At 40.0% G+C, this 20,894-nt stretch overlaps 1 long non-coding RNA gene across 3 annotated transcripts in view; it reads left to right on the plus strand.

Annotated features, from left to right (window-relative positions):
• Nucleotides 1-20,894, plus strand: part of LOC123377759 — a 179,431-nt gene that overhangs the window by 125,172 nt on the left and 33,365 nt on the right. The window contains exons 3-4 of one of the 3 annotated variants that reach the window (XR_006582316.1): nt 15,333-15,417; nt 16,263-16,386. The exons of the other annotated variants lie outside the window; for them this stretch is intronic. This is a non-coding gene — a long non-coding RNA (uncharacterized LOC123377759). Of the gene's footprint in view, nt 1-15,332; nt 15,418-16,262; nt 16,387-20,894 lie in introns of those variants that run through there. 3 annotated transcript variants of the gene reach the window in all.

Genomic DNA, 20,894 nt, shown 5'->3' on the forward strand with positions numbered 1-20,894 from the left:
GAAACATCCTTGCACCGGCCCTGCCCAGCCTGCAGCCAGGCGGCTTAGCTGCTGGAAAAGGGGCCCAGACATGTGGGGGGCACCTCGTGGCCAGTGACACAGATCTGGGCCCCCCACCCCAGACTGAGACAGCTTGATCTTGGAGCCTCAGGCCACCCTGCTTAGGCTCCTGCTTGGAGGGGCACGAACCCCCCAGGCTCTGGGGGAGAGGCTGGAGGGCTCCTGGCCCCTGTGCCCCCCAACCCTGCACGGTCCCCTCCCTACACAGCAGGAATAGGAGCCCCGGCTGCCACTGTTTTCACTTTCCAGGGCAGCCCAGCGGGAGAGGCCCTGGCCCCGGCTGGGCGAGCCCCGCACCTGCCCCTGACTTGGGCAGATGGAGACGGCGGCGCTCAGGTGCCGAGTTGCGGGGGGGGGGGAGGGGAATCAGGCCCCTTCACACCACCAGGCTGTGGTCTGGGCCAGCACCAGGAGCAGCAGGCAGGAACCAAAAGCCACATGCTCCCAGCGGCACCCCGGGAGGAGTGCTCCGGGCAGAGGGGTCCCCCACGCCAGGCGGCAAGGGGATGCAGGCAGGGGCTGTACCTGCAGGAGAAGCCATCCGTGTGATGCTTGCCCATGATGCTAGCCGGGCAGCGCGGAGCTCAGGCAGGAAACCCAGCCACGGAGAGGGGTCCATGGCGGCGGCTCTGCGTTTCTGCCCCGTGGCACTTGCTGGTCACCTGGAGCACGGGACCCCCCCACCCCGCAACGGGGTAAAGAGCAGCGGGCGGGTGGGGGAGGGGCCTGAAGCGGCCTCGGGTGCAGACAGCGGGGGGGCCCAGCCTAGCTGAGTGCTCGGGGCTGCCGCGCCCAGTGCCTGTTCCCTGTTAATTAAAACTTAATTTGTCTTTTTCTGCGCCCCTTAGATTTGTGCGCCCGAGGCAAGTGCCTCACTCGCCTCGCCCTTGTTACGGCACTGGTCCTATCCTACTGAGCACTGAAGATCTCAGCTGGAGTACTGTGTCCAGTAATAGGCACCACACTTCAGGAAAGATGTGGACAAATTGGAGACAGTCCAGAAGAGAGCAACAAAAATAATAAAATGTTTAGAAAACCTGACAGATAAGGAAAAGTTAAAAGACCTGGTCATGTTTAGTTTTGAGAAAAGGAGACTGAGAGGTAACCTGATAAGTCTTCAAATATGTTAAAGGATATTATAAATAGGACACAGATGAACTATTCTCTATGTCCACTGGAGGTAGGACAAGAAGTAATAGGCTTAATGTACAGCAAGAGAGATTGAGGCTAGATAGTAGGAAAAACTTATAACTCTAACTATAAGGGAGTTGAGTTCTGGAGTATACTTCCAAGGGAGGTTGTGGAATCCCCACCACTGGAGGTTTTTAGGAACAGGTGGTACAAACACCTGTCATGGGTGGTCTAGGTTTATTTTGTCCTGCCTCACTCCAGGGGTTGGACTTGCTGACCCTTTGAGGTCCCTTCTAGCCCTATGTTTCTGAGATTCTTTTTTCTTAATGGGGTAACATACCAGATTATGACCATTTTAAAGATAGCGCATATTTTGGGCCAAAACACCTGAACATTTCCCTAGGAAGATGCACAGTTACATTTTTTATTCAAGCAATTTAAATACAAAAGCAACCATTGATGTGTGCTGGGCTTTGTTTCTGGTTTCAGATTTACGGTAGGAATCTACATGTCACTTCCAAAATGCCATAAATAGGAAAATGTAAAATCCCCCTGCTCAGATGGGACTCCTAAAAAGTAATCTCCTTTTTGCTTTTCTTCCAGGATTGAGTGACTCAAAGTAAATGCCATGTACAACAGCAGTGTCAATGTAGCAAAAAAGGAATATGAGTGTGCAGTAAACCCGCCTGTGTGCTGGGAGAATACATATAATTTGTGTGAGTGGGGTGGGAGGACCTCAAAAAGCTTGATGTTTACTTAAGACAAGCATACAAAAGCATGGAAGGTAAGAAGGTAATGAGGCAGGAACTGTAGCCTCCTTCATTGCACCATTTGTAAGATACATTGTGCATGATGCAGGGCTTCTCTCATAAGGTAAGAGCTTCAGAACTTTTATTATCCTTCCTATGGACTGCTTAAGGTACGGATAAAAGCGCAGCATAAATTATTCCAGAAAGGATCTGTAGTAACATATGCTGCTCTGCCCTCTGCAGTTTGGAATCTCCCCACCAGTGAGGTTCCAGGGGACCTGCAGCTGGGGGAGGCCTCAGCAGCACAGGTGCTGTGTGAGCTATCTGGGAGTCAGAGCCATTAACCAGGAAGGGGATAGACAACACATCTTTCTGCAATACCCTTGGCTTCTGGTAGATCCCAGGAGAACCTCGTGTTAGTGAGCCAAGGCATGCTCTCTACCCTGGGCCATGGTTAAGAACTCCTGCCCTACTCCCAACAAAGAATTGAAAGAAAACGATGTGGGTTTTCATTCCCCTGTGCAAGATATTTCTATTCAGACAAGCATGGGAGCTTCAGTATGTATTTACACAACTTACTAAAGAAACTTCGTATGCATATGTTGAAATAAAGGTTGAGATTTTTGCGAATATATTTGCAAATGCACCACTCAGAAGTCCCAAGAGATCATGCAGCACCTTGCCCATTTTCCCTGATGATTTTATTTTTCAAGAAAATACTTCCTTGTTACCCTCTTCCTTTCTGATACTTGGGAAGTTGTGAATTAAGAGTTGCACACTCTGGCTGTGTCCAATTTTAATCTAATCAAAACTCTGAGAAGGGAGGTAGCATTTTACCTATTTAAGAGTAAAGGTCTGACTCTGAAATATTCAGGGCATATGGTTTCTCTTTAGATGTATTCTAGGCTTTGATTATTTTAATAGGAAAATAATTAAATACCCTGATACCACCAAGAATGCACAGTTTATGGATTCTGCCCCTCTTTAGATGGCCAAGGGGGATAGGGTCTCTTGTGGATTCAATCAATTTTGCAATTTAAACAACTACTTGATGTCAGAGTTACCACAGATATATGCTAACATACAGCAACTATGCTGCAGTAAAGGTTTTGCTGACATTACTTTACCCTTTCATTTCAACAGCATTAAATAAAGCAGTGTGCAAATGCACACATGCATCATCAAATGCCCCCATCCATCTCTCATTGTCATCCTGTTTCAGGCATAGATGACTCTTTTTTCAGCTCTCTATATTGGAGTCATAGTATTATACATTATGCAAATCTTACACTTCTTTGAAAGCACAAAGCAAAATGTAATTGAAAGAGTGCCTCCTGGATAAGTACTCTCCTCCCATTCCAACTAGTGCAGACCTGCTGCCCTCCTATTTTTGACTGCATAACATCCCTGTAGAAACTACAGTAAGGGCTTACTTGGGAAAGTTATAATAGGAAAACATTTTATGTAGCTTTAGCTTCTTTCAGTACAATTTAGCAGTTGGAAACAAGGAGAATGAGCTAGGACGATATCACCAGTCAACTTTCTCCATACTAACAGCAAGTGCTCCATGGACCATCAGGGGCCATAGGCTGTAATTTGGAAACTGCTGTTACAAATTCCTACAAGTCATTGTGTTTTGCACAATTGTTTTGGATGCCTGTCTGTAACACAAATCAGAGATTAAATTCCAGGTGTATATGTATGCAAAAATAAATTGAAAACTTGCATTATTTTGAAGATATTGAACCTTTAGGCCCTGTGTTGTGCGGTTTAATCTCTCAAAGTCGGTATATTTAACTATATATAGGAAACACCGAACAAATTCTTGTCTGAACCTGTAAATTATCTTCACACTGATTGAAATCTTTATAGTGTACAGAATAATGACTTTGGCATAAAAAGTGAGAATGTGGTAATAAAATTTGCAGATGACACAAAGTTGGGAGATATTGCCCATACAGAAGAGGATGGGAATATTACACAAGAAGAATTGGATGATCTTGAAAACTGAAGTAATATAAATGAGATGAAATGTATCAGTGGAAAGCGCAAGATCATGCTTTGGGATTAATAACAAGAATTTTTTATATAAGCTGGGGATGTATCAGTTGGAAGTGACAGAAGAGGAGAAAAACCTGGGTGTATTGGTTGATCACAGGATGACTATGAGCTGCCAATGTGATGCAGTTGTGAAAAAGGCGAATGCAATCCAAGGATGCATCTGGTGAGGTATTTCTGGAAGAAACAGGAAAGTGTTGTTACCACTACACAGTGCAAGGATGAGACATTATATGACATACTCTGTGCAATTCTGGTGTCCTATGTTTAAGAAAGATTAATTCAAACTGGAACAGGTGCAGAGGAGGGCTACTAGGATGATCAGAGGAATGGAGAACTATCTTACAAGAGGAGACTTAAGGAGTTTGGCTTGTTTAGCCTAACAAAATGAAGGATAAGGGGACATACAATTGGTCTCTATAAATATATCAGAGAGAAACACCAGGGAGGGACAGCAGTTATTTAAGTTAAGGGCCAATCTTGGCACAAGAACAAATGGATATAAACTGGCCAAAATAAGTTTCGACTTGAAATTAGACAAAGGTTTCTAACCATCAGAGAAATGAAGTTCTGGAATAGTCTTCTGAGGGGACAGGGCGGTGTAAAAAACCGAACGAGTTAAGTTTATGGAGGATATGGTATGATGAAACTGCTGGAGATGGGACATTGAACAGGGAGGGCTCCAAGTTACTACAGAGAGTTCTTTCCTGGTCTGGTGGGTCATGCCTACAGACTTAGAATTTAACTGATTGATCGCCTGGGTCAGATTGGCAGAGACCGTTGGAGTTTTTCGCCTCTGAAGCCTGGGGCACTGGTCATTTGTTGATTTGAACTACAGTAAATGGTGGATTTTCTGTAATTTGGAGTCTTTAAATCCAAGATTTGAGGCCTTCAGTAACTCAGCCAGAGGTTATGGGCCTATTCAAGGAGCATTATAAGTGCATTATAAGTACATTTAAACAAGGATTTCTTTAAAAAATATTTATTTTCAAAACCTAATGCTGGTTTTCAAAAACAGATTTAATTTTGAAATTGTTAGCATTATAGTGGGAAAAATACCCCAAACATAAAACTATATTTATTTATTTCTAAGAATGAAATTGTTTGAGACTCCTCTTCTATATATAAGGACCCATATGACTGTTGCTCCGTATATCCCCTGGGAAGGGAGGAAACAATGAGCCCATTTCTCTCACGCCTTAAAGCAATGAGACATCAGATTTTCATATTGTGGCTACTTCCACTCCCTGAATGCAAAAGTGGGTGGATGGCATGCTCTGTTGGCAGGCCTCTGAACATGGTCAGGAGGACACATTCATTAATGCATACACTAAGATACTATGATGATAATGTGCCATCAATACCACCACTGTAACTGAAGTACCAACAGTGAAATTCTTGCCCTATTGAAGACAATGGGAGTTTTAACATTGATTTCATTGTTGACAGGATTTTACCCCTAAAAATTCTGTTTTTAGAGCTGCAAACCTCAATAGTCCCATGGAGCTCATATTTAAAAATATCCACATTGGTCACATTGTATATTAAGGTTACATTTATATATAATTTATTAGCCCTTCATAAACTAACAAACATTCTTTAACAAAGGGTTAGTCGATTGTATATATTGTTAGTCCAGTAGGTCAATAGGTTACTTAAAACAATGGTTTATAAACATGTATAATACCTTCTGCTGATATGCTGTTGTAACCTTTAGGTGGGCTAGAGTTTGTCATTGCCATTCTCCAGTGCCTAAAAACCCAACTCCCATAAAAAAGCACCTGGAGACCCAAAATTCAGGCATTGAGGATTTTCAGCAAGGGTTGCACAGGATCAGCCTCCCCACAATCAAGTCCAAAAGAACAAAAGGGATTAACTTAATTCTTAAAGTACCAATATTATAAAATTTTATAAAGAAACTGTTTTTTTACAATATAACATTTATTTGTTATCTTATAAGCCACGTACATTATCTTCAGCATTATACATAAAGAAAAATTAAATCTAAACAGGACAGTCCCCACAGAAACACAGTGAGAAGAAATCCCAGTTTCCAAAAGCTTGGGTTAAGCTCACATGATTCTGAGTCTTTGATCACCAAATCTGTATAGTTTGAGTCACAAGCAACATCTTCCCTCCTCTTGCCTGTAGAGTTTTTCAGCTGGAATCCATGCGGACCAGTGGTCCCTAAACTGTGGAATGTGCCCCCTAGTCGGACATGGAGGAATGTTCGGGGGGCATGGCAGGGTGCAGAACCCCCCATGGGGGTGGAGAGGGAGCACCATCCGACCAGTCCAGCCCCCAGCCAAAGCCTCAGCTTTGGCTCCAGGCTCCAACCACGGCCCGGCCTCGGTCTTGGCCTCCGACTGTGGCCCGACTCCTGGCCCCTGCCACAGCTCCACTCCTGGCTCCGGCTGTGGCTCTAGTCACAGCTTCGGCCCCAGCCTCGATCCCTGGCTCCTGGTCCCAGGGGACACAGAAAGATTACAGGTAAGAAGGGATGAGACAAAATTTTGGGGACCAATCATGCAGACTCTTTCTCCTCTGCTAAAATCACATATCTAGGCAGCTAACCAATTAACCTACTACTCAGTTAAGTGCATAGATTTTTAAAAAACCCAACTCTGCTTCAAAATGTATCAGAGTTTGGGGAAACAGACTGCTTTTTGCACTTGGGGCTCAGCTTTTCACAGTGCACATGGCTTTTTTTGCAAAGCAGCTGCTCTGACTACTTGCCCTCATGGAGTCTGAGTTTAGCAGCAAAGAACTATAGAGCATACCCCAAAATGACCGCACCCAATTCCAAAAACTTCTGAGTGTGGTGAGCTAATTGTGCATCAGCCTAGCAACAATGACCCAGATACAACTCATTCCTACCCTCCCCACCAATAGATCTCTTAAAGAGTTATTGCCCCATTAGGCACGTGGATTACACGAGAACACATACTACTCATGTCTGTAACAACCGTAGAGTATGTCTTAATAATGTATTAATTCTTTAGAAAGTATTGATGAATGTATTCCTAATAGAAAGTGTGACGAGACCCATCCACACTATTATTGATGTTTTAAAGGAGAGTGGAAAAAAATGTTCATGATGCACTCAGTGCTATTACACGACCAACACATTAGGGATTCCACAGGGGAAGAAAAACCCTTAAGCCTTTAGGAAAAATATAGTTTGGAAGAGTCAGGAAATGCTATAACACTCCTAGAAATGCGGAGGCTTATGTGCCACTGAAGAGCAAAGGAGTGAGGTAAGATACATATAAATTTAGCAAATGCAAGCATGTTTATTACCTTCACACATAACTGAAACATCACTTATTTGATCTGTTTTTGATGTCTGTGCTGCGTATACTATGTTTTATACAGCTCCCCTGTGTCCATAAATAAACTTTATTTAGACCATCCGAGGGAGCTGTTATTAACAGTTAGTCACTGCTAACATCAATTATCTGCAGTATACTACAAGTATTTATTTATGGTTACAATAAAATGTTCTTGTGAGAGTGCAGTTCTATGAAATTACTGAGACTACTGAGCTAGTATGGGGAACTTCATTTTCTGTCTTAAATTATCTGAGCAGTGCAATATCTAAATATGGAGAATGGGTGAGTCCTTGAATAACCCCCAAAAATAATAATGCTTATGAGAAAGCTGTGGTTGTATGGTGGTGGACGGGTTTTATAGTCTGCAAGAAAAAATAGCTGAACAAATTGATTTATTATTTGCTTTAATGTACTTCCAATATAATTAATTGCCTGTACAAAAAAAAGTCCATTAATATAATTCAGCTTTCTCAGAGTTTGGGGATCTCACAATACCTCATGGGATAAAACTGGATAAAGAAAGGCTCATGCTAAAAGGAATAACTATAACTATCTAATTTTGCCAAAAATATCTTCTGCAGAATTGAATAATTAAGGTTCTACAATGAAGTGTCTTTTTGGCATATGATAAAAAGGAAATGATATGTTTGCTTTCTTTACTTGTTGTGGCTTGTCTTAATGATAGATTATAATCTGTTAGAGGCAGGTGCTATGTATTTTATTATAAGTACTTGCTGTACCTAACAACATGACAACCTAGGCACTTCAAAGCATACTACAATACAAATAATTAGTTTAATCAGAGTAGAGTTAGCAAATGTATGTTTTTTTAATTTAGTACAAAATTGGTAAGAACTAAAATAGCTTTTTTTAAAAAAAAATTTTAGAGTTAATATCTCCCCCAGCATGTTACATAAACCAGCATAAGAGACTGAATAGTGTATACTTGTGACAAAACAAAATTGAAACTTTTCTTCATTTGTGATAGAATAACAGAAGATTGCTAGCTGCAGAAATCTTACTTTCTCACTTGGAAGTGGGCTGATGTCATCATTTGACTACCTGAGCGTTATCGACACGTATATTAGACAAGAATATTTTGAGCTATACTCAGTGAGTTGTAAATCACTAGAGAGGCCCTGAATTGGTAAAGATATTACTGTTTAACCATGTAAGGTTATAGTTAGTTGTTTTTTTTAAATATTGAAGAATATGAAGACATTGACATGATTTCTTGGGATGTGGGGAGTGCTTTATTAGTAAATTTATGGGCACATAATTCCATTGTTATGGGGTTATTTTAAAGGATTTTTTGGTGCCTTCAGAAGATTAGAGGTCCTAGCTAGAATCATCAGGTTATATGCAAGACTCTGTCATTAGAGATAATAGTCTTCTAATGTGTTCATCCCAAATCCTTAAACCCATGGAGAATGATGTGTGGGTTTAACCACTGTGCTCTTGGCAAAATCCTCAGATTCACATTTGTCAAGTCACATGCAGATTTAATATGGAATACACTATTACACAGTAAAGTTGGACTCTTTGAGTGCCAGCAATCTGCCAGTCTGCTTTTGCATGTGACATGGGGAAGCCAAGGAGAGGCAAAGTCCAGCGCAACCAATAAAAAAAATGTAATCAACCATCCTAGAAGCCAAAGAGAGACTAACTAGAAATTAAGAGCCATTGAAAAGGACTTTGGAGATGACCAAGAGATCATGTGCAGTTTGCTCAAGCCTTCCCATTGAAGTCAATTGGAGCAGCATTACATTCAGTGTAAGAAGTTTCCATCACAAACCTAGCTGTGTCTTTTTCACAGAGGCAAGTCTTCACACTGAAAAGAACCTTCCCCGGCTACCTATTTTTTCTGTCCATGTGACCTTAGGGAAAGGCTTACATGTTTTTGATGTTATCGGTTATATTTCTGGTGATTTAGAATGCATATTAATAGGTCGGTTGGAGGTTAAAAAAGTTGAAGACTTGTGCAATGCAATTATTTAGTAGATATCAGTAGTCTTTTAAAAACTGATAAAGTATCTGTGATTCTATTAATGCCAAAATATAGTTGGTTTTAGAATGCCATTGTTTATTCACTGATTGCATATTTTAGAACCCTGACACCTCTAGAAATAAAACCAAGTAAAAGGGGTAACGACTGGGTTGAGGTGCCTGAAATTTAAATGCAATTTTACCCGTGTCTATGGGTAATCTTGCACCTTAGCAGTTGTCCCTCATACAGTTGAGTACTTTACCTGTTCCTTACATAAATCAATTCACTGTAGTGCCTTACAGTTGCTGTGCTGTACTGTACTCCTGGCTAAAATTTCAGCAAAGCAAGATCTAGGGAATTTCTATTAAGCTAGCATATTTGTGGTTCTCCACAACTGTGGAATGCCAGCTTACATTCTATTATGAAAGCACGTAGAGTAGCCTGCTCAACATACAGTTGCCTTTTCTTTCTACTACTTGTCTCTGGCAGTGAGTTCTTTAGTTACTCCTTCCATCTATATCTTGGAGAAACAGATTGGGCAAACCAGAGACCTGCTCTTTTGTAATTTGTCAATTGGTATGAAAGCCCACTATCTGGCAAGCAAAAACAGTGGCAAAGCAGTTGAATAAGGTGTATGCATGCCAGAAGAAATGGGAGCTCACCCCTGTGTTTAATCTTTTGCTTCATGTTTTGTTTATTTCATATAAAACAAAGGACATGATTTTTGTAGGTCACGTTAAAAAACCCAATATTCCTTTCCCACTTGCTTTTGTCATGATTTGTAAAAGCACTTGTATTGTTTTCAGATTATCACATTCAGCACCTCCTAGCATAGCAATATGAAAGCCCTTTCAGTAGATGCAAAAGACTTTAACACTTTAAAGGGTTACATTTTATTTTTTCCACTTCTGTGTACTCCATTATATCAAACAGAAAATAGAAAGGACAGATTAAAAGTCCAGGTAGGGCCTGAGGATATTTAAAGTGTAATCACTGAGGTACAAGGAATTTTTTTTGTTCTTGTGGCTTACATATTTGCTCTCTCCACTCCAGTGACACATATGATGACAGATTTTATTGATAATTCATGAAATCCTTCATGTGAATAAAATGTATACAATTAAAGGCCCTCCCAAATGTGAAGAAAGGCATTAAAACACAGATGTTGTGCCAGATTGTCCCCTTTTGTGCAAAATACCATTCAGGGGAACAAGATGCATACAGAAATACATTAGATCAGGGACGTGGGAGGTAGGATAGTCTTCCCATTAAAGTACATTGCTGGTGAAAAGATTATTCAAACCCATTAGCTGGAATAGCAGCTGTTAGGAGGCTGTGCTGAAGACTCACACATTGGTCCCCAATTGGGGGAAGATTTCACCTTCCCAACTATCATTCATTTATGCGGGTGGATTTTGCCCTGACTGCCTATTTGCTGGGAAAACCAAATGTTCTACTCTTGTCTAGCAAATAATTCTTCATGATGGAATGAAGTAAATAAGATTTATTGTGGCCACAGGTGCTACTTGACCTGAATAAGCATAGCAGAACCTGCCTTTATATAATCAAATGTGTGTGAGACACACATCCTGAGCTTTTCTTTTCTTGCGTGAAATTCCCTTGCGTCGCATAATTACATACAACACCCACCAAAGCAGTTGTCTGTTTGCCTCCAGTTTTTCATAATCTGTTTGTGACATATATTTTCCATTTAGTACAAATTTTCATCCATTCCACAGAAAGGATTCCAGTAACCAAGGCCCAAGTCTGAGACAGCTGCAGTAATCTTTGCAGCAGAGCGATTCTGTTAGTTACACTGGAGAGGCCTAATAAGTCCTTATAACTATTCGAGATCACCTAATTGGTGAAGCTGCTTGAAAATGATTCTCTCTTCATTTCTAACTCCATTATGAGCTCTAAGTTAAAAAGGAAATTCTGTCTTCCTGTATTTTGAAAGCAATCTATTATTCACTAATCCACTTGAGTTAGCTCAGTGGCGATTTAAAACATATGGCTACTTAAAACATATGGCTATTTAAAGCACTGGAATGGGTTACCTAGGGAAGTGGTGGAATCTCCATCCTTTAGAGGTTTTTAAGGCCTGGCTTGACAAAGCCCTGACTGGGATGATTTGAGCAGAGGATTGGACTAGATGAACTCCTGAGTCTCTTCCAACCCTAATATTCTATGATATACTATGTGTTTTTTTAATTCATTGGGAGATGTGACTTCTTGGGGTTAGTCCATTCTGAAAGGAGAGGAGGGATTGTTGAACTGAAATATGTAATTTTCTACTTTGGAGGTTTATCAGATACTAAGCTATGTGGCTCCTCTGGTTATCTAAGCATTTAATGCTTTCAGTTGCTGTACATAGGAAAAGCTGATAGTAGCATTTGAACTCGTCATCTCTGACTGTCAGAATGCATTTCCCCTGCAGCAGCCCTGTAGCAGCAGCAAAAAATTGTTTTCCTTGGGTCCTTTTGCAAAGAATGTTAAATTTAACACACAAAATCTGGCTGGAGTCCAGAAATTTTACAGCACTTTTGTGAAGTCAGATTATTTTTATTCTTTTTGTGAGTAGCTTGTCTAGAAGTTGTCCATATCAATCAGCTGTTTTTCACCCAAGACAAACATAACTAAGCTGCTCTCTTATTTTTCCAAGGCATTTAAAGGTCAATTTAATGAATCACTTCACAGCTTTTTAAATTTACAATAGACAACAGGCCATATTCAGATCTCATTTACACACTTGTAAATAAGGGAGTCACTCTTGATTTACACCAGTATAACTGGATACGGCATGATGTGTGTTTATTCCTCCTGCAACAGAAAAAAATAGAGAGAGTAAATATTGTTCCGCTGTTAACTGTCCTGGTAATACTGGGTCAATGTCATAGAGTCTAGGGTTTGGGAAACAATAAGCCTGAGCAAAGAGTAAGTGGATGAATATTATGCATTACTTTTGTATTGTGAATGACATAATGCATAGAATTGCAGGCTAAATATTTTTTGTCTGTAGCAACAGCTTTATGTACATAGGGGTCTAGTTTAAGGGATATATTAGACTTCATACTGGTCACTACTTTATTCTACAAACCTGCAAACAGTTGCTGCCTCCAATCCACTCACATGTTCCTACTATGTTAAAGCAAAGTTTCAACAGGAGGCAGCTAGAGAGTGCTCTGAACTGCGGGGAGACGGGGAATGATAAACTCCTTTGTGTTTTTCTTCTGACATTTAGCTCTAGTTTCAGAAATTTCCACTAATTTGGAATGCCTTCAAATATCTGAGTGCACATTTAGAACATCTAGGGGACTTGTTTGGTTTTGTTTCTTTTGGAGGCGTTAGTGGTGCTGAGCACTCACTAACTTCAGGTGCAGTTCTGAGCACTCAGCACCTCTAAGGATCCAGCCCTACGTTTCTGTAATTAGGCATCTAAACGCAATGTGTTCACTCATCTTGATGTATTCTACAGCACTGCATGGCCTGAGTGTAGCTCTACATTAACAAGATTAGAGTTAAAAAATGAAGGAAGGTTGTGGCATACTGTGGGCCTGGGCAGAAATGGGATCCTGATCCCATTAAATCTTTCCATTGGCTTCTCTGTTACAGTTTAGCTTTATTTGCAACCTCACTTATGTGGTTTCACAAAATCAGAGCAGAATTTTGACCTTAATGACTATGAAGATTGTTTTATTCTTTTGTAATTCCCCCCCATTTTTCTGCATTAGTCATACTATAGTAAATAACATGCTACTGAATGTCTTCAGAGGTCTTGCTACCTACATACTAATATTGCATTCCTTGAAGTTGAGCTCTTTGATCTAAAGAGCTGTGTTATTATGACAAAGATAAATATGGTCTAAAGGATTTGGTGCCTTACGGATTATAAAACATATATCCACAGGGTCTTAAAGGACATATCCTAGGACACTTAATCTAAATGAGAGACAAAATTGCAAATAACATGAACAATGCAATGAAAAGTATAAAGCAGCTTACAGCTTGTTAAATGGTGGCTATTGCCTATTCAAGTTTCTGTATCTAAAATACCCGGCCAGTCTGATAAGATGCTGCTGTTGTATCCATATCAATTATTTCCTTTTTGTTCTTCAGTTCTATTTCCTTGTTGTGTCATGAGCTTTAAATTATTGTTTAATACAAGTAGAGTCTCATTTGGAATTTTATGGTAATACTCAGGCCATTTTGCTTCTATGTTGTGTGTCTGAAGATTAAAATGTTTGTCTGTGCTATGAATGTAGTTTACAATGAGAGTTATTACTTAGAGTTTCTTACAGGGTTGGCTTTTGGTTTTACTTTCGTTTCTTAATCTTTGTCTTCATGTGATGAATTTGTGTCATGACTGAAAATAAAAAAAATCCATAATCTATATTAGGTTCTCAAACTTGGAATTCTGCAGTATGTTAAATCTTATGGTAAACAGCAGACAATAGAAGTTATAAAAAAAATTATGATCACCTCTCTGTATTTGGAGCCTGATCCTATCTAAATAATAAACTAACAACAAAAAAATAGCCCTATATAGTACATATATAGAGATGGATTTAGCTAAAAAATTCCACTAATTGGAATACATAGATGGATAGCGGTCCTAGCAGCAAAGGTCAGATTTACACATAGGTCAGATTTTCCCAAAGTTTGGGAATGTTGCGATTCAGGATTTTGATTCTACTGATGATAGAGGTGGGTTGAAATACAACAATCTGAGTCCACATTTTCACAAACTTTAGGGTAATCTATATCTGTGTATGATGGAGCATACCTCAGTCCCAATCACAAGAAGGCTAACAAGCTCCCCTGGATACAACCGGTACAAAATAGTCACACCTGGCCTGCAGAGCCTGCACCACTTGGAGGAAGCATGCTTAAAAGGGAACAGGAAGGGGAGACAACCAGGGGGAAAGCTGCTGTAGCTCAGTTATCTGACTCTTGCAACAGAGTCAGGGGAGAAAGACAGCTGATAAGTCCTTGCCAGCATCAGAGGTCTATCAACCCTACCAGGAGGGATTGAAGATAAACTCAGATCTGGGGTTTAGCCATACATAGCCACCCTAAACAATCCAGAGACCCTCTTAAAGGAGAATTTAGAGACTGAAGATTACTGCATCTGTGAATCCAGAAAGACTGGAGTAAGTTTCCCAAATGGGGAAAGGGCTTTGGAAGGGAAGGAGACTCTGAAACTGCCCAAGCAAGACCCAGTAAAAGTCCAGCCCATCATAATGAGGGGTTTTCTTTAAGAGACTCTATGTTGATTGAATCACTATGGTGACATATGCCTTACTCCAATAGAAAGATTGGGTTTGGTCAATGTCTACATTGATCATACTGAGCCGTATTCTGCCTTTCACTTACTCTGGTGTTAGCCTTTTGTGTGCCCCACTGTTCTTTGTCATAAGGACAAAGCAGAATCCTTACCCTCCAAAGGGTGCACTGAGTCTCAGAAGAAGTGGTGCCATTACTCTTCACTATACGCACTAGCCACTGGAACTGGGGAATATAATTTGTATCCATTAAGGGGGCTAGTTGGAACACACAGGCTGCATTTCCACAAAGTGCTTAAGAATGTCCCCAAATTTAAATCCGTGGGAATTGAGGCCATAGCTTCTCTGCAACCAGCAGGAATTCCGCCTCCCAGTTCTTCCCCTGGGATGAAAGGCTCTACAACCCTTACCACAGCTGAGCCTACACTACACTATTAACCCCTCTGTAGGCAACAACTATGGTTTCTGGACTGCTTTTCATGGCCTATCACCATTCTTAGAATGTCTATTAATATCCACTACAAAGGATGCACTTTTCCATTTATTTTTCTTGGCAACATAAAGGTTTACGTCTTCTAAGAACAGTAATAGCAGTACATTTCCTTTCATGGTTTCTATTTAAAAGAAAACATCACATCTGTAAATGGCACATCTTTTCATTCATTAGAATAAGCCAAATCTCTGATTTTTTTCCCCTCATTTTCTCTCTTTTTCCTCTCTGATTAATGTGCAGAAAGAAATCTTTATTAGTTCAGAGGATAGAACACCGTCAGACACTACTAAACCTAATGTGAGTCTCATCCTAGAAGATCTTTCAGGTAGGCTTCTGAGTTTTCCATTCTGTGTTACTTTTGGTATAATCCTTTATGATTTATGACAGCAGTTAAAACTGAAATTCAACATAGCACTTAAGGGTGGAAAAATTAATGTGAAACTGTTCAAAAAGCAAGCAGTATTATTAAATCATTGTATAACTGCAGTAAACTTGATGGGGTAAACTCAACAATAATTTATTCTCACAATAACTGCAAAATTGTGACTTCAGCAATTATTCACAATGCAGGAACTGATTATTTAGATGATGCTTAGAATGTATTAATTAATGCCATCAGTAATGACACTTGAGGGCATCATTCAAATCCTATATTTGAATTATGCTTATCATCTGGTTAGGAATAACTCTGAGGACTTTACATTATTAATAGATTCCTTTTGAGATTTTTAGTAAAAAATATTTTTTCTTCCCTCTATCCAATGAATGCAAAATTTGATTTTATTAATATATATAAAATCACTCTGAGTCTGACTGCAGCTTCCCACTATATAATCATGCTTTTTGTTGTAAAAGTGATTTAAACCATTTCATCAATTGCCTATAAGAGTTTTCATATACAGTGTACAATATAATCAAAGGAATATCAGTGATAGAGGCTTTCTTTAGAAGACTAGATTTTCATTCTTATGGATATAAAGTGCATTTGTGATATAAAACCACCATAAATGACCTAACTATATCAACGATTGTGGCAATCAAGCCCCTTTCACTTCAGAGTATTTAAATCAGCTCATCAAATACACTTATATATTGAGAATATAAATGACAGTTTCAGAATAAGCAGGCAACGAATCTTTCATGTTCTAATTTTTCTCTCTCACTTTCAAGTTTTGAGATCTTTGGCCACTGAGATAATTAATCTGCCTTTGAGATGGAGTCTGTTCCCTGACAGTCATCTTGAACATGAGCCTAAAGACAATTTAGCAAATTGAAAATGTTGCTATATAGCTGGAAGAAGGAATAAAGTAAGCAAATTCACAACCTATTGCTTCTAACTGCTTTGAGGAATTATTTATTAGAGTCCTTTCATCCTGATGTCAGTTGCATGATACCCACAGTTGCCTTCCTTTTTCCTTTCTTTCTCTTCTTTTAAACAAATACAGTACATTTTATTTAATGAGCTAACCCTTTAGAAGAAGATGTACACTTCTGCTAAAGCGTCATCAGAGGAGGGAGGAAAGATAAACATAGTATTGAGAGGTAGACAGAAAAAGAGAGAGAAACTGGTCCTCAGAATAACAAATTCTGAAATGTCATCATGTATGGAGGTGGTGGACTCCAGAGACTGGTAATGGGAAATAGGTAGGTGTATCACCATGGTATCAGAGTCAACAAAAGTATCGCTACTGACGTTCTCTGTCCCCTACTCCTGTTCATGTAGATCATTTTTTCTTTCCCCTCTCCTTTCCCCTACTTCTGGCTTAGTTACATTTTTTGAGAGGTGCATGTTTATCATGGGAAAGCTTCCCAATTTCCCTTCTCAGAGATGGGAAAAGAGATACCAGGAGATAGTTGAAGTCTGTTGAATTGAGTGATTTTGGAGCATCAGCTGAATTATTGCATATTTTAGGGTGTGTGGCAGACTTATTTTGAAAATAGGCATTGGTGATCTCTGTTACCAATGGCCTAGGATGTCCTCACTGTCTTTCCCCAGACAGAATGAAAATGGGTCAGAATTTCATTAAGTAGTTTAGATCTTCTTCAGTACTTTAAGGAATTTCTGCTGTGAGAATTCTAAGAAGGATGGTGGGGTACTAGCTGCTTTGTGAATAGCCTTCAACTCCAGGGGTCCATTATAAGTTTGAAAGGTGCTCAGGTGCAAGTGGGGTTTAAGATTCTAAATACATAATTCCAAATTATTAGCATTAGTGGTTTCAGTAGTGGGTAGTGCCCCGAGGTCCCAATCAGCAACCTGGCTCAGATGTTGTGCTGGGTGCTGTACAGGCACAAAATAAAATAAAATGGACCCTGTCCCAAAGATACAACAGATAGAAAGGAGGAGTTTAAAGTAACAGTGAGATAATACAGAACAGTGTTCTAAGCTATGGCTATAGAACATTTGCTGGCTAGCCTTTGGTCCCTAGATTCAAACATGGCCAAGAGCAGTGGTTCTCAACCAGGAGTACGTGTACCCCTAGGGCAGGGATTGGCCGTTGGCTTGTGGCCTGCCAGGGTAAGCTCCCTGGTGGGCCGGGCCAGTTTGTTTACCAGCCGCGTCCACAGGTTCGGCCGATCGCAGCTCCCACTGGCTGTAGTTTGCCGCTCCAGGCCAATGGGGGCTGCGGGAAGTGGCACAGGCCAAGGGATGTGCTGGCCGCCACTTCCCGCAGCCCCCATTGGCCTGGAACGGTGAACCGTGACCAGTGGGAGCTGCGATCAGCCGAACCTGTGGACACAGCTGATAAACCGTCTCGCCCGTGAAGGGGCTTACCCTGGTGGGCCACATGCCAAAGGTTGCCGATCCCTGCCCTGGGGTACCAAGAAGTCTTCCAGGGGGTATATCAACTCATCTAGCTATTAGCCTGTTGTAAAACCAAGCAACATAAAAAGCGCTAGCAAAACTAAACTACAAAGTAAAATTTCATACAGACAATGACTTTTTTTATACTGCTCTAGATACATTTCAGTGTATAGTAAGTACAATATTTATATTCCAATTGATTTATTTTATAATTATATGGTACAAATGAGAAAGTAATGGTGTGCTGTGTATTTTCATGTCCGATTTTGTAAGCAAGTAGTTTTTAAGTGAGGTGAAACTTGGGGTTCACAGACAAATCAGAGTCCTGTAAGGGGTACAGTAGTCTGGAAAGGTTGAGAGCCACTGGCCTAAAGGATTGAATAAACATAGATACCAAACTACCTTCTTATACCTAAAAGTAGTCTTCCCTAAAATGTTAGGGGTACATTGATTGGGAAGTGGAGGTAAGATTGTACCTTCTCTTTTGATAAAGAAGTCTTCTGTTAAAAATCAGTGAAAAAACAAATGCCCCATGTGCCCTGTTGGGGTGATTCTAACAAAAAACATCTTTTGTTTACAGAATGCACACTGCTTTGTCCTTGCAGTCACATAAGAACAGCCATACTGGGTCAGACCAAAGGTCCATTTAGCCCAGTATCCTGTCTTCTGACAGTGGCCAATGCCAGGTGCCCCAGAGGGAATGAATCATCAAATGATCCATTCCCTGTCACTCATTCTGAGCTTCTGGCAAACAAAGGCTAGGGACACCATCCCTGCCCATCCTGGCTAATAGCCATTGGTGGACCTATCCTCCATGAATTTATCTAGTTCTCTTTTGAACCTTGTCATAGTCCTGGCCTTCACAACATCTTCTGGCAAAGAGATCCAGAGGTTGACTGTGTGTTGTTTTAAACCTGCTGTCTATTAATTTCATTTGGTGACCCCCTAGTTCTTGTGTTATGAGAAGGAATAAATAACACTTTCTTATTTACTTTCTCCACACCAGTCATGATTTTATAGATCTCAATCATATCCCCTCTTAGTCGTCTCTTTTCCAAGCTGAAAAGTCCCAGTTTTATTAATCTCTCTTCATACAGAAGCTATTCCATACCCCTAATAATTTTTGTTGCCCTTTTCTGAACCTTTTCCAATTCCAATATACCTTTTTTGAGATCGGGCGACCACATCTGCACACAGTATTCAAGATGTGGGCATACCATGGATTTATATAGAGGCAATATATTTTCTGCCTTATTATCTATCCCTTTCTTAATGATTCCCAACATTCTGTTTGCTTTTTTGACCACCACTGCACATTGAGTGGATGTTTTCAGAGAACTATTCACAATGACTCCAAGATCTCTTTCTTGAGTGGTACCAGCTAATTTAGACCAAATCATTTTATATGTATAGTTGGGATTATGTTTTCCAATGTGGATTACTTTGCATTTATCAACATTGAATTTCATCTGCCATTTTGTTGCCCAGTCACCCAGTTTTGTGAGATCCTTTTGTAGCCCTTTGCAGTCTGCCTGGGACTTAACTATCTTGAGTAGTTTTGTATCATCTGCAAATTTTGCCACCTCACTGTTTACCCCTTTTTCCAGATCATTTATAAATATGTTGAATAGGACTGGTTCCAGTACAGAGACCTGGGGATCACCACTATTTACCTGTCTTCATTCTGAAAACTGACCATTTATTCCTACCCCTTGTTTCTTATCTTTTAACTAATTACCAATGAATGAGAGGGCCTTCCCTCTTATCCCATGACAATTTACGTTGCTTAAGAGCCTTTGGTGAGGGACCTTGTCCCTTTCTGAAAATCTAAGTACACTATATCCACTGGATCCCCCTTGTCCACATGCTTGTTGACCCCCTCAAAGAATTCTAGCAGATTGGTAAGTCCTGATTTCCCTTTACCAAAAACCATGTTGGCTCTTCCCCAACAAATTATGTTCATCTGTGTCTGACAATTTCGTTCTTGAGTATAGTTTCAACCAACATTGGTTGCTTGTTCTCAATTAGCTGCAACTGAGCCCTACATCCAGGCACCTGCTCTGTTTTTCAAAAATTACAAAACCGCTACTATAAGAAAAGGCAGATCACATACCTGAGTTGGGGATAATGTGTCTACCAGAAAAATATGCTTGACGCAGCACCTGAACTATTCAAAAGGAGCATCTGATTGCAGAATAATATGAAGGCCTATTTTTTTAATAAGAAAAAAAAATGCTAGAGACAGAATTTGAAAAAAAAACCCAAAAAAACCTTGTTTCTCTCCATCTAATTCAATTAGTATTAAAAGGACACAGGATCAGATTTTTATAAGTATTTAGGATCTTAAAGATGCATAAGTTAATGGGACTAAGGTGCCTAGGTGCTTCTGAAAATCCCACTAGGGGCCTATCTGCATCGTTAGGCACCTAAATACCTTTAAAAATCACTGGCCCAATTAACTATCTGTTGCTGTTTAACACTACATTTCACCTGTTAAAAATGCTATACCCATGGTATTGGAAGCCTTCCCCTTTTTGTCATCCCTAGTAAAATATCCCTTCATTTAGCCAATTGTCTGAGTGGTTATTGGGACCCACCAGGGCTAGTATAGTTTTGGTGTACCACAACACTGAGCAGCAATTACATGCTTAATTAACCCACTTTAAGGCCAGGGATTTTATTTAATAAAACACTTTGAGATCTTCAGATAAAAGTTCCATACAATGCATGCTATTAACAATAATTTGTCAGTTATAACTACTTTCATAAAGAAATAGTGTATCTGAAATGCTTTGATGAATGGCACTATAAATATATAAATGATCATACCAGAAAAGGCATTATTGTTAAGTTTTTCTTGTTTCCATCCTAAGAGTTAGTGGCTTCTTGTGTTGTGAAATCTATATGAACAGTCTTTGCCCTTCTCATAATTGGACTACAAGAAAATCAGCAGTACAAAAACAGATTTCAGAATGCCTTTCCCAATGTAAAGTTAATGT

This window comes from Mauremys mutica, chromosome 9, assembly GCF_020497125.1.
Source record: "Mauremys mutica isolate MM-2020 ecotype Southern chromosome 9, ASM2049712v1, whole genome shotgun sequence".
NCBI classification, from domain to species: domain Eukaryota; kingdom Metazoa; phylum Chordata; order Testudines; family Geoemydidae; genus Mauremys; species Mauremys mutica.